At 36.8% G+C, this 13,341-nt stretch overlaps 1 pseudogene; it reads left to right on the forward strand.

Annotated features, from left to right (window-relative positions):
- Positions 1-8,456: 8,456 nt before the first annotated feature.
- The window catches only part of LOC145793709 (crocetin glucosyltransferase, chloroplastic pseudogene), a 37,580-nt pseudogene continuing 32,695 nt past the window's right edge, over positions 8,457-13,341 (forward strand).

A 13,341-nucleotide genomic window follows, 5' to 3' on the forward strand; every position in this document is an offset into this window, starting at 1 on the left:
CGGTTAGTGCCTCCACTAAAAGTAGAGTCACCTGTTGGGGGTACAACTGATTTAGACTGGAGTTGTCGTGATTGTGAAATAGAAGTTGCCGGGCGTCGACTTCCGTTTTCTGTTGTGTTGCCAGATATGTCGAGTTTTGATGTCATTTTAGGCATGGACTGATTGTGTTCTTATCAAGCTGTGATTGATTGTTACCGTCAGAGAGTTACGATATGCTTTTCAGGTGGTGATCGTTTTTATTTTCTGGGGAACCAAGTTGATAGAGCCTTGTCGCTAGTTGTTGACCCTCGTAGTATGAGCAAGCTTAGTGGCCTTCTTGCAACTCTCTTGGATAGTGAGAGTGATGGGGCTCATGTTGAGTTACCAAGGATAGTTTGCGAATACTCGGATGTCTTTCTAGAAGATCTTACTAGCGTACCACCTCACCGGGAGATCGAGTTCTCCATTGAATTAGTGCCTAGCACGGCACTGATTTTCCATGTCGCTGTATAGATTTGCACCCGTCGAATTGCATGAGTTGAAGATTCAACTGCAAGAACTTTTAGACAAGGGCGTCATTTGCCCTAGTACATCGCCTTAGGGAGCGCCGGCTCTCTTTGCGAAAAAGAAGGATGGGTCATTGCGGTTATGTATTGATTACCGCAAGTTGAATAGAGTTACAGTTAAGAACAAGTATCCTCTACCCAGAATAGATGATTTGTTTAACCAACTTAGAGGGTCTCGTTGCTTCTCAAAAATAGATTTGAGGTCGGGGAACCATCAATTGTGAGTCCGGGAGGAGGACATTCAAAAGATGACCTTTCGTACTTGTTATGGCGACTATCAATTCCTTGTAATGCCTTTTGGGTTGACCAATGCACCGGCTTCCTTTATGGATTTGATGAACAGAATTTTTTGGGAATACTTGGACCGTTTTGTGGTCGTCTTTGTGGACGACATCTTGATTTATTCAATCTCTGAAGAGGAATACGAGACTCACTTGCGGGTAGTGCTGGGTTTACTTAGTGAGCACTAATTGTATGCCAAATTTGAAAAATGTGAGTTTTGGTTAACAGAGGTGAAGTTTTTGGGGCATGTAGTGTCTAGAGAAGGACTGACTGTGGATTTTTCAAAGATAGATGCCGTATAGGATTGGGAACAACCCAAGAATGTTTTTGAAATCCGGAGTTTCTTGGGATTAGCGGGGTATTATTGACGTTTTGTAAGGGACTTCTGTAGACTAGTTGCACCTTTGACTAGGTTGACTAGAAAGGGTATCAAATTTGTGTGGAGTGAGGCTTGTGAAAAGTCATTCCAAGAGCTTAAGACTAGATTTACTATCGCACCAGTTTTGATAATTTCGGAAAGTGGTTTGAATTACACTATCTATTGTGATGCGTCCGGGGATGGACTTGGTTGTGTCTTAATGCAAGAAGAAAAAGTTGTGGCCTACGGTTCACAACAATTGAAAACTCATGAGAAGAATTACCTCACCCATGATTTAGAATTAGCGGCGGTGATTTTTGCCTTGAAAATTTGGAGGCATTACTTGTATGGTGAGAAGTTTGAGGTTTTCTCCGATCATAAGAGTCTAAAGTATTTGTTTTCTCAAAAAGACTTGAATTTACGACAACAGAGGTGGATGGAATTTATGGAGGATTATGAATTTGAGTTACACTATCATCCAGGAAAGCCAATGTGGTGGCTGATGTTTTGAGTCGAAAATCTGTGAGTAGTTTGGCAAGTGTGGCCGAGAATGGGATATGCTAGATGTTATTGGCAAGTTTAATTTGCACTTGGGTGAGTCCAGAGAGAGTGCTACCTTGTTTACTTTGAATGCTCAACCTACCTTGGTTAGTAAGGTCATAGAGGCACAACGAGGAGACCGTGATGTGAAATCAATCCGTGTTAAGATTCCCAATGGGAAGGAAGAGAAAGGTTTGAACGTTCACTTTGATCTGAGTGTACGTTACCTAGACCGTTTGTTTGTACCAGAATCTTGTAGAGAGGAAGTATTTCAAGAGTTCCATAACTCACGCCTTACGGTATACCTTGGAGGCACTAAAATGTATCAAGATCTTAGTCGTCAATTTTGGTGGAGGGGTGTGAAACGGGATGTCGCTTTATTTGTGTCAAAGTGCCTTACTTGTCAATAAGTGAAGGCCAAACACCAAAGACCAGCGGGCTTGTTACAACCCTTACCAATAGCCGAGTGGAAATGGGAGTGTGTTACCATGAATTTTGTAGTTGGGCTTCCTAAAACACAACAAGGCAATGGCATCGTTTGGGTGATTGTTGATAGGTTGACTATGTCTACCCATTTCATTTCGATGTGCACCAGTGACTTAGTTGAACGCTTGGCAAAGTTGTACATTAGAGAGACTGTTCGACTTCATGGAGTCCCTGTGATTATTGTGTCAGATAGGGATCCTCATTTTACTGCTCGGTTATGGCAAAGCCTTCAAGAGGCGTTGGGAACTAAGTTGACTCTTAGCATCGCTTATCATCCTCAAATCGATGGATAGTCGGAACGTACCATTCAGATTTTGGAGGACATGCTTAGAGCTTGTGCCCTTGATTTTATGGGGCCTTGGGAAAGGCACTTACCATTGATTGAGTTTGCTTACAACAATAGTTACCAAGCTAGTATTGGAATGGCACCATTTGAGGCCTTGTAAATCACTGGTCTGTTGGCCCAAAGTGGGTGATACACCGTTACTGGGTCCAAAAATTGTTAGAGAGACAACCGAGAAAGTTGTTCTCATTCGGAAGAGGTTAGCTACGACCCAAAGCCGACAAAAGAGTTATACTGATAAGAGGAGACGACCTTTATCTTTTGAAGTTGGTGACCATGTGTTTCTAAAAATCTCACCAAGGCGGGGTTTGATGAGATTTGGTAAGAGTGGTAAATTATCTCCAAGGTTCATTGGGTCTTCTAAGATCTTAGAGCGAATTGGGGAAGTGGCATACCGGTTAGCTTTACCGCCACAACTTTTGGGAGTTCACAACATATATCATGTATCTATGCTTAGAAAATATGAACCCGATCTTTCTCATGTTCTTGATTGGGTTGACTTGGAGGTAGATGATGATACCACTTACGAAGAACGACCGGTTCAAATATTAGATACCTGGGAGCAAGTGCTACAGGGAAAAACTATACCGTTGGTAAAGGTGTTGTGGAGACACCATGGGGTTGAAGAAGCGACGTGGGAACGAGAGGCGGAAGTCCGCTCCAAATATCTGGATTTATTTGAAATTGCTTAAGTTGCTTTTCTTTGTAATATTCTCTCGTGTTGAGGGTAACGTATTTAAAGTTGTTAACCACATGTTGATATGTGCGTTGTTGTTTTAAGCATAAGGTTGTTTAGAATTGCCATTACTTTTTGGGAAATTTCATATTTATGCGTATTTGGGAGGTTGTTGTTAATGAGATAACCATGGTGGAAATGGTGGAATTTGGTTGAGAGTTAATATTGTGATTTGAAAATGAAATAGCATGGTTTTGATCACTAGAAACCCTTTGTTTGAGTAGTTTGATTTGAAATTTTGGGAACAAAATTCTTTAAGGAGGGAGGTTGTAGCGATCCCAATTTTGACCCGGTCAACTTACGGGGGTCGAGCTTCCCGGTCAGCTCATCGAAAGCAAAAATGCAAAATGCATTCGAAATTGCTTACGGGAAAGTGTATTTCACGCTCGAGTGGACCATGTTATAACAGTCCGTAATGGGAGATTTCGGATCACTTTTCTAGTTCTCTCTCTCTCTCTCTAAAACTCTCCAAAATTTCTGGATCCAGAGCTTTTCTCTCTAGAAGTCATCTTCTCTCTTTGATTCCTCCAAATCCGTTGGGAGTTAGACCGAAGTTTTTCATCAAAGTTGTGTAACTTCTCGAGGGCTTAGTTGTGTGCAGTGGAGATCGAGTTTCGACACCGTAAATTTTGGGGTTTCATCTCATTTCTTCTTCAAAACTTGAGGTAGCGATTTTCTTAGAGTTATATATATATATTTGCAAGATCTATATAATTTTCAAAATCATCTTTCGATAGCTTTGAAAATTGATTATTGATTCAAGAAGTTTAGCGATTTTGAAAGTGGGTTTGTCTCTTGTTCTTTTAAAATGATCTTATGGGTTTTGATCTTCGTTGATTGAAGAAAAGATGATTTTGGAAATTTTTCTTTCAAAAGATTTGAGTTGTATAGTTTTGGTGAGAAAACCTAGAATTTGGGATTTTTTTTTTAGAGATTGAAAATCCATGAATGATATTATTATATTTATTTTGTATGTCAAAATAAATGGATGCTTGGAAAATTTCTTATTTATATTTATATAAATGATGAATTTTAGAGAATATGAGAATTATTGTTCATTTTAAAAATTATTGTTCAAAACGTTAAAATAGTCTTGAAATGACTAATTGTTGAGGATACTTGAGAAGAGGGAATTGTGTTATTCCTTGGATAATGAATTGGAATAAAAGTATTTATATTCATCTTGTGTTATTGGCATATCAATTCATTTGATTACATTAAATTTTGAAAATTGATTTGAAAACTTGTATTGAGAAAAGAATGTTGAGAAATAAGTTTTCATGGAATGATTTTGGGGTAAATACGTTGGTAAGTCTTGATAGGTGGTGTAGATGATATTGAATAAGTTGGCCTGAGAGTCCGGGGTGAAAGACCGAAAACCCACGCGGATCGGTGTCGAGCCTTCTGATTAATACCGATAAAAATGACAAATTGGTAGTACTTGTATAGTCTACTAGTAGACACCGACCTAGGGATTACCAGAGTCGTATTTACCGCCCTTAAAATAAATTGTTAAGTTTTGAAAAATTGAAATTGCATGATATCATTGAGCATGATGGTTTTCAAAAGATGAAAATGTGACTTATCTTCAAAAAAGGCATAGCATAGCATGTGCATTTCATCTCTTAAGATTTGTATAAAATGTATATACTTTGTTAAAAATTTCCTACTGGGCTTTATGCTCAACCTACGGGCTTTGTGTAGGAAAAGATGTGATGATCCCACCCAACTAGGGCCGTGGAAGTATGTGTGTTGGAAGTACGATATTCTCATTTTGCTGTGACTCTATGTGTAAGCCAAGGGCTATGTTTGTGTGGGTTTGAATAACCGTTTTATGTAACCAGGCTCAAGCCTTGGAAACTTATAAACCATTGGGGGTATTTATTTATTTGTTGTTGGATTAATGTATTGTTGCATGAACAACTATTGTATCATGTAATGTAAGTTTAGAAATTTATATTCGATTTTTCTTAAAAGAGCCATGATTATTGTCTTATAATTTGGATTAGAAATTTAGGACGTTATAGAGAGATTGGAGAAGAAATAAGGAAGAATGCTAAAAAATGGCAGTATTTGGCAAAGGAAGCTGCGAAGGAAGGTGGGCCGTCTCACAAGAATGGACGAGATTGAAGATGGTTTTTAGTTGGATTAACATTTTTATCTTAACAGTTGTATTTATGTGTGAGATTTCTTCGTGTGTGATTCCGTATATATATATACTATTTTTTCTTCTAGTTGGAAGGAAATAAAAATTAATGTGTTTCTATATTGTATCACTTTAATTTAGAAGGTTTTATAGTGCATTCAATAAAATTATTTGCATAGTCTTCTCTGTTTTTTCCCTCAATTTTCCCATTTTTTATTATTATTTTTTCCCTCGTTTTGATTAACTTCTATAGGTTTGGTATGAGTGACTCAATTGGTGGGGCTGACGTGGGTTTCTCCAAGTTTCAACTGTCGTACTTCTTTGTTGGTCGCATGATTCAAATTAGAGTCAGCTAAATCAATAGTTTTTTAGTATTGATAGCACATGACTTTTAAATTCTGGAAATTGAGGAACTCATACAAGATAAATAGCAGAAAAGTTTATTTAATTAGAAACCAAAAGTAAAGTATATGAAACTCATTAAGAGGAAAAACTAGTATATATGATCCTGTAATGGGGACAAAAGGGGAAATTGAATATAACAAAATAGGAGTATCATCTGATTGGGCTATATGTATGCAAGAAAAATAAGAAATTCATACTTATCAAGCAAACATTAATAGAAAGTTGTGACTGAAATATTTTGGAAAAGAAAAATAAATTCAAGCAATTAATTTTCAGATTGAAACTTAAAATTAAATTTAGAGTTTTGAAAAAAATTGTATTTGATCGTCAATATTCTAGAGAATATTATATGAATGGAGGTCCGGTATGATTTGAAAGTTTCATGTCTATATGAATATTGTGTAGAATATTTGATAATTTTTTCAATATAAACTCCTTTTTATTTAGTTAAGAAATGTTCAAAATATTTCTCTTTTTTTTTTTGGGGGGGGTGGTTGTTTCCTTGAGGCCATGTTTGTTTGGGTGGACATGAGCTTGGGATTGGACTAATAGTCCAATAAAATTATTAATCCGATGTTTGGTTAAACAATTGAAGTACGGACTAATTATTTTAAACTTGACTATTAGTTAAGATAAGATACATAATCCAACGGATTCGTAGTCTTAGGACTATTAGTCATGGGAATGCTAATCCAGTCCGCCCAAACAAACATGGCCTGAATGTATTAATGTTTGATGGTTGTTGTGGTTGCGGGGCATGTTGGTATGGTTTTAGAATTGATTTTTTTAATTTTTTTATTAAAAAAAATTGTATCAAAAGATAAACAAAATAATGTGATAATTTAAAATGATTTTTTGATTTGTATGTTAAAATAGCCTGTCCAAACGGGGTTGGGTTTGACACCTAAAACAAATATACTAACTTTTATTAGGAAAAAGATATATACAACTATACTTTTTAAATTTAATAATGTGTACTTAAAATTATTGATTAATGACTATAGATATAAAAAAATATTACTTTAAACACATTACTAAATTATCACATCATTTAAGTCCAAAAAATATATTGATTTTTTACATTAAAATAACAAAAAAAATTTCATTAATAATATTCAAATAGACAAGACACTTGTATACAACAGTAATACATTGGCTTATTTTGGATATGACGCATTTTTGAATTTTTTTTTTGTTTATTACGAAAAAAACATATAAAAAATATATAAAAAATAGAGAGACAATATAACTTAAATAAGTCAATAAATCAATAAATTATTTATTTTATGCATACCAAATATAGAGAAATGATTGATTAGTCTTAAGATACCGTCACATGATGCCCTAACAGTGTTGTGATTGGTGGAGATAATGAGACTCATAAATTTATATTAAGTAGCGGGAACATGAAAAAGCATAATGAATAGTTATTTGTAAGAAAAATGACTACCTGACACTCTTAAATCAACCAATATTTTTTTTTTCAAAATCAACCCATTCTCTGACGGACACTAGTAGCGTTTATATTCTGAACTGCGCCTTTCAAAATCAATTGAATGCTCTTCGACCACCTCCGTTTTGAAAAGTTATTAGTTGGTACAATATGACATTAAGTAGTCATATTTTTGATTAATCATAATTTATTATATTTTTTTTTTTATGTTTTTCAATTACACAACATAAATTTATGAGTCTTATCATTTTTACTAATCACAACATATTAAAACACGATGTAACGATAACTCAAAACTAACCAATAACTTCTTGTCAATTAAAAATATTATTGTTGATAACAAGTTAACCAAATTGCACTATGAAATTTCAAATAGAATTATATATATAAACCAAAACAAACACCATCCCACACGTCATTACACGGGCCCTATTTGAGAAGAGGGTTAAAAATGATAAGTCAGCTTTTAACTCATTTTGAGTCATATCATCTATCACATTTTTAAAAAATAAAAAATAAAAAAAGTCAAAAAAATCACCTTTTAGCCAACTTATCAAAATACCCCATAGTTGTAACAAAAAATTATTTGGTGATCTAGGGGCGCCACGTAGCTTTGCTCCTTGTTACTCACAATTCATTAAATCCCTTCATATTCCCCAATCATCCAAAGTAAAATCGTGAACCACACCTCCTTCACCGTTCACAACCTTGTTTGGCATGAAAAAGTTTGGGATTTTTTGGCTAAAATAGCAACAAAAAGAAAAAATAGGCTAAAAAGTTAATAAGATAAAATGTCACATCAAAACTATAATCATTTCATTTTTTCTCTCACAAAAGTCAAAAAAGCCAAAAAGCTCATCCCAAACAAGACTTTTTAACTTCAAGCTAAAATAACCAAAAGTCAAAAAACCAACCTACATCCCAAAAGAACCCTTAGGGCACCACCAAGACCGATCAATAACTTCCCATCTCAACCCATATATATGATCTTTTTCACTCAACAGAACTCAATACACAAATTTCTTCAATCCAAACGGACATTTTCTCATTCCATTGATTACCCATCATGGTGCGTAATAAAGAGTTGTTTTGGAAAGATGGTTAAAAACTGACTTTTTGACTTTTTTTTTAAAAAAACATATAAAAAAATGTGAGAGATAATATGATCAAAAATGGGTTAAAAGCTGACTTTTGGCTACTAACATGCCTCCCAAAAGAACCCATAATCCTTGTTTCTTTTCAAACTCAAAGAGCCTTACATCCAACAATCCAATTCTCCAAGAACCCCAAAGGAATGGGTGTCAAGGTCACCATACACTCAAGTGTCTTTGCCTATAATTGCATGACAAAAGCTTCTTCTCAAACCCTAGTTGGCCTAAACTTCGTTTCCTTTTCTGATGGCTACGACGATGGATTCAAGTTGAGTGATAATCATGAACACTTCAGGTCCGAGAACAAGCATTGTGGCTCCAAAGCCCTCTCAAAACTCATCAAGGCTAGCTCTGAGAAAGGTTGCCCTGTAACAGATGTGGTCTATGGAATACTCCTTCCATGGGTTGCCAAAGTCGTTCGTGAATTCAACCTTCCCTCCGCGCCTCTTTGGGTTCAACCTGCCACTATTTTTGCTCTATATTTCTATTATTTTAATGGCTATAGTGATTTGGTTAGAAAATTTGCAATGACCCTTCATGTGCTATTGAATTACCCGGATTGGAAAAACCCACTAGTCGCGATGTTCCCACTTTCATGCTTCCTTCTAATACATTTAGTTTTAAATTATTGGGATTTAAAGAGTAGCTAGATGCACTTGGTGCAGAAGTTAACCCGAAAATACTACTCAACATATTTGATGCATTGGAATCCAAGGCATTAAGGGCTAGTGGGAAGCACAACTTGATTGCAATACGCCCGCTAGTTGCATCAGCACTTTTAGATGGAAAAGATCCATCTGATAATGCTTTTGGGGGAAACCTATTACAAAAATCAAGGGATTATGTGGAGTAGTTGGATTCGAAGCGCCAATCGTCAATCGTGTACATTTCATTTGGAAGCTTCTTTAATTTTCCATTGAAAGAAATGGAAGAGATTGCACGTGGGTTGCTGGAAAGCAATTAGCCATCCTTGTGGGTGTTAAGAGCTTTGCCAGATGGTGAGAAACAAGAAGATAAACTAAGTTGCAAAGAAAAATTGGAAAAACAAGGTTTGATAGTCCCATGGTGTTCCCAAGTGGAGGTTCTTTTGTCGAAAAATGATTCAAAGTCTAACTCGGTCTCTTCGGGTTGTTAGTAGTGTCCATATTTTTCTGAGTTTGTTTAGGCAATTGGGTAGTTGATATTGTTGCTAATATTATGCTAGTGGTTGTAGTGGGTTTACGTTAGTGACTTAGTGGTCCATAAAATTATTTTTGGTTGTTTTGGTTTTGTAAGCCTATATATAGGCACATTTGCTTCAGCATTTTCTGAATTGAATAAGATGACCTGAAAGTTCAGACTTTCTATATTTCTTTGTTTGCCTCTGTTTTCTTTGTTTTTGCCTTTGTTTCAGTGTTATTCATTTTTATCTCCAACAAATTTGGTATCAGAGCCAAGTTGAGAGAGTGAGTAGAGAGGATAAACACGTGAGTTGAGTGAAATACCTGAGAGGAAAACCAATGGCCAGCAATGGAAATGAAATGAGTGCTGCACAACCACTCATCCCTATCTTTAAGGGAGAATGCTATGGATTCTAGAGTATTCGAATGATGACTCTATTCAAAGCTCAAGATCTTTGGGATTTGATAGAACAAGGCTACGCAGATCCTGATGAAGAAACAAGATTGAAGGAGAATAAAAAGAAGGATTCGAAGGCGTTGATGATTATTCAGTAAGCTGTTCATTATAGCATCTTTACACGAATTGCGGCGGCAACCATATCGAAGCAAGCTTGGTCAACTCTGCAGAAGGAGTTTCAAGGTGATTCAAAAGTTATAGTGGTGAAATTTCAATCACTACGACATGACTTTGAAACCTTGACATAGGAACCTGTTGGTGTATCTTCTCATCACTTCCACGCCAATCCCAGCTTGCATTTTCATCAAATACTACGTCCCTTCTAATTAAAAACTTGCCACTAAGAGGGTTATATAATCTATATGCTTTGGATTGTGTATAGTAACCAATGAAAATACATTTTTTACATTTTTCATCAAGTTTATGACGAAATTGAGAATTTACCAAAGCATAAGCAATACACCCAAAAACTCTTAAGTGACTTACAGATGGTTTTGTGCCACGCCAAGCTTCAAATGAAGTTCGATTCATGACTTCCCTTGTGGGAGAGAGATTCAATAAATGAACTGATGCTGCCATAGCTTCAACCCAATATTCGTTCGAAAGTCCCTTTGCTTGTAACATGCTTCTTCCTATCTCCATAATAGTTCGATTCTTTCGCTCGGCGACGCCATTTTGCTCTGGAGTGTAAGGAGTTGTCAACTCCCTGTGAAAGCCATTTTCTTCACAAAAAAGATCAAAATCTTTGGATAAGAATTCTCTACCTCTATTAGTGCGAAGAACTTTGATGCAAAATCCACTTTGCTTTTCAACTTTAGCTTTGAAGTGTCTAAATTTCTCAAAGGCTTCTGATTTGTTTTCCAAAAAATAAACCCAATTCATGCGACTACAATCATCAGTAAATAGCAAGTAGTAATGACTTCCACCAAAAGATTAGTTTGCATAGGTCCACATAAATCAGCATGAATTAATTCGACACGTTGAAGCTCTCTAAGCCTTTCCAACTGGAAATTACTTTCTAGTTTGTTTCCCATAGATGCACCATTCACATAATTCAATGGAACCAATTTTCGGTAGTCCAAAAACCATGCCTCTTTCATTTAGCAATTTCAGACCCTTGATGTTGAGATACCCGTATTGAAAATGCCATAGCTTCGAGTCATCTTTTCCACTAGTAGCAAAGTCAAAATTCTCCATGCTTGAAACTTCCAATGGAAACATTTTGTTTTGAGTCATGTTGACATTACTCAACGTATAGCCTGAGTGCTTGTCTTTAATAACACATGCATCATTGTCAAATAAGATGGAATATCCAGTAGCCATTAATTGCCTAACACTTAGCAAATTATATCCCAAATCATGTACAAATTGAACATTATGCAAGAGCTTTACGTTACCATGGGTAGTTTTAATGCCCACTGTACCTTTCCCTTCAACTTGCATTTCTTTGGCATTTCCAAGTTGCACCTTCAACTTCTGCGTCTCATCAAGCTCTTTGAACAAGATTTCATCCATGTCATATGATTCGAATAGCCGCTGTCTACGAACCACACATCGCTTGACTTATTGTTAGGATCAAAATGAGTCATAAAAAGCTTACTACTTTCTTCTCCGTTTTTTGCTGCATAATTCACTTGCTGATTTTTGTACCAACAATTAGTTTTTATAGGTCGAACCCTGGGTGGTAGTAGCATAGGCTTGGGCTCTGCCTCCATCTCTGGGGATAATTGAGGTGGGATCTCCGGGGAAGCTCCGTCATGAGGTATGTCATCCGCCATCTGGAAAAAATATGAGAAAGTGGTCGAAAATGGGTGAAAAATGCCAAAAGTCAACCCTAGGAGAGAGAAAATGGGAGAAAAAGTCAAAGCAAGGAAAAAGGCACAGAACCTAAGAAGAACTAGAGGAAAACAAGCATCAAGTGGTGAAACTCCAAGAAAAAGCACCAAAATTGATTTTCAATCGGTTCAAAACGGAGAATACAAAGAGGGTATAGTGAATCAAATGTGCGTGGGGCGTTGGAAAATGTGTACAAAGCACGGATCTCAAGAGGGAAACTATCTAGTGAGAGAGAGAGAGGGAGGAATTTCGAGTTTGGAGATGTAAGGAAATGAAGTTTGGGATGATATACTTAAAGACCCATGGTGAAAAGACTAGATTGGCCCCGATCTGCCATCGGTGGCCGACAATGCCTAGTGGTCGTCCAGTGCCCAGTGCTCCTACTTTCAATCTTGATGCTGTTTTGTGTCCTATTTCTCAAGAGGTGCAAGGAAAGGTCACTGTTGAGTTCAAATTCTCTTTGTGGAAGCTCCAAACTATGTCGTCGGTGGTCGTCGTTCGTTACTTGTTGAACAAGGTGTATCCTTTTGCATATCACAACTTTTCTGAGAGGTAAATCAGAAAGTTGCTACTGAACTTGTTTCCATAGCCTATGCTTTCATTCTTGCATAGACTATGCATTCTCTTCATCACATATGCATAGAAAATGCATTTTGTACTTAGCATAGAGCATGTTGTTCATCATTCATAGAACATGCATTTTGTACTTAGCATAGAATATGCTCCCGGTACCAATCATGCATAGAATATGCTCTCAAATGCATAGAACATGCCATTACATCTCAGTTGCTGTCTTGCATAGAAAATGTGTTTCCTGTTTGTTATACATACATAGAATATGCGCTTCTCTATACATGCATAGAATATGCACTTCTCTATTGTTGCATAGAATTTGCTTCACTTTTGTTTCATGCTTTTGTTCTCGTTATGTGCATAGAACATGCCTTAATTCTTGATTGTTTTCATCGATAGAACATGCACTCTTACTCTGTTGTGTTTGTTGAGTCTATTTCTTATGCAGACACGATATTGTATGTACGGTTCATTCAGAGGAGTTCCAGGTGGAATCACTTGTGCCCTTCAAATCGCACCTTCCTTTTCTCTTCTTGCGTGTGGCACGTAAGGATGCTTCGATTCGAAACATTCGAGCGCGTCTCGGTGTTCACACCTTTCTTCCCTCCTCTTGTGTGCGGCCCGTTAGGACGTTTTGGTTATAATATTCGGGTGCATCCCAGTGTTCACACCTTCCTTTTTCTCCTATTGCGTGCGGCGCGTAGGACGCTTCAGTCCGGAACATTCGGGTGCGTCCCGGTATTCCCATAACCTCTTCTCTTTTCGTGTGCGGTGTGTTAGAACGTTTCGGTTATAACATTTGAGTGCATCCCGGTGTTCACACCTTCCTTCCCTTCTCTTGTGTGCGGCGCGTTTGGACATTTCGGTTAT

Source organism: Camellia sinensis, chromosome 6, assembly GCF_055761805.1.
Source record: "Camellia sinensis isolate YWXY chromosome 6, ASM5576180v1, whole genome shotgun sequence".
NCBI lineage: Eukaryota > Viridiplantae > Streptophyta > Magnoliopsida > Ericales > Theaceae > Camellia > Camellia sinensis.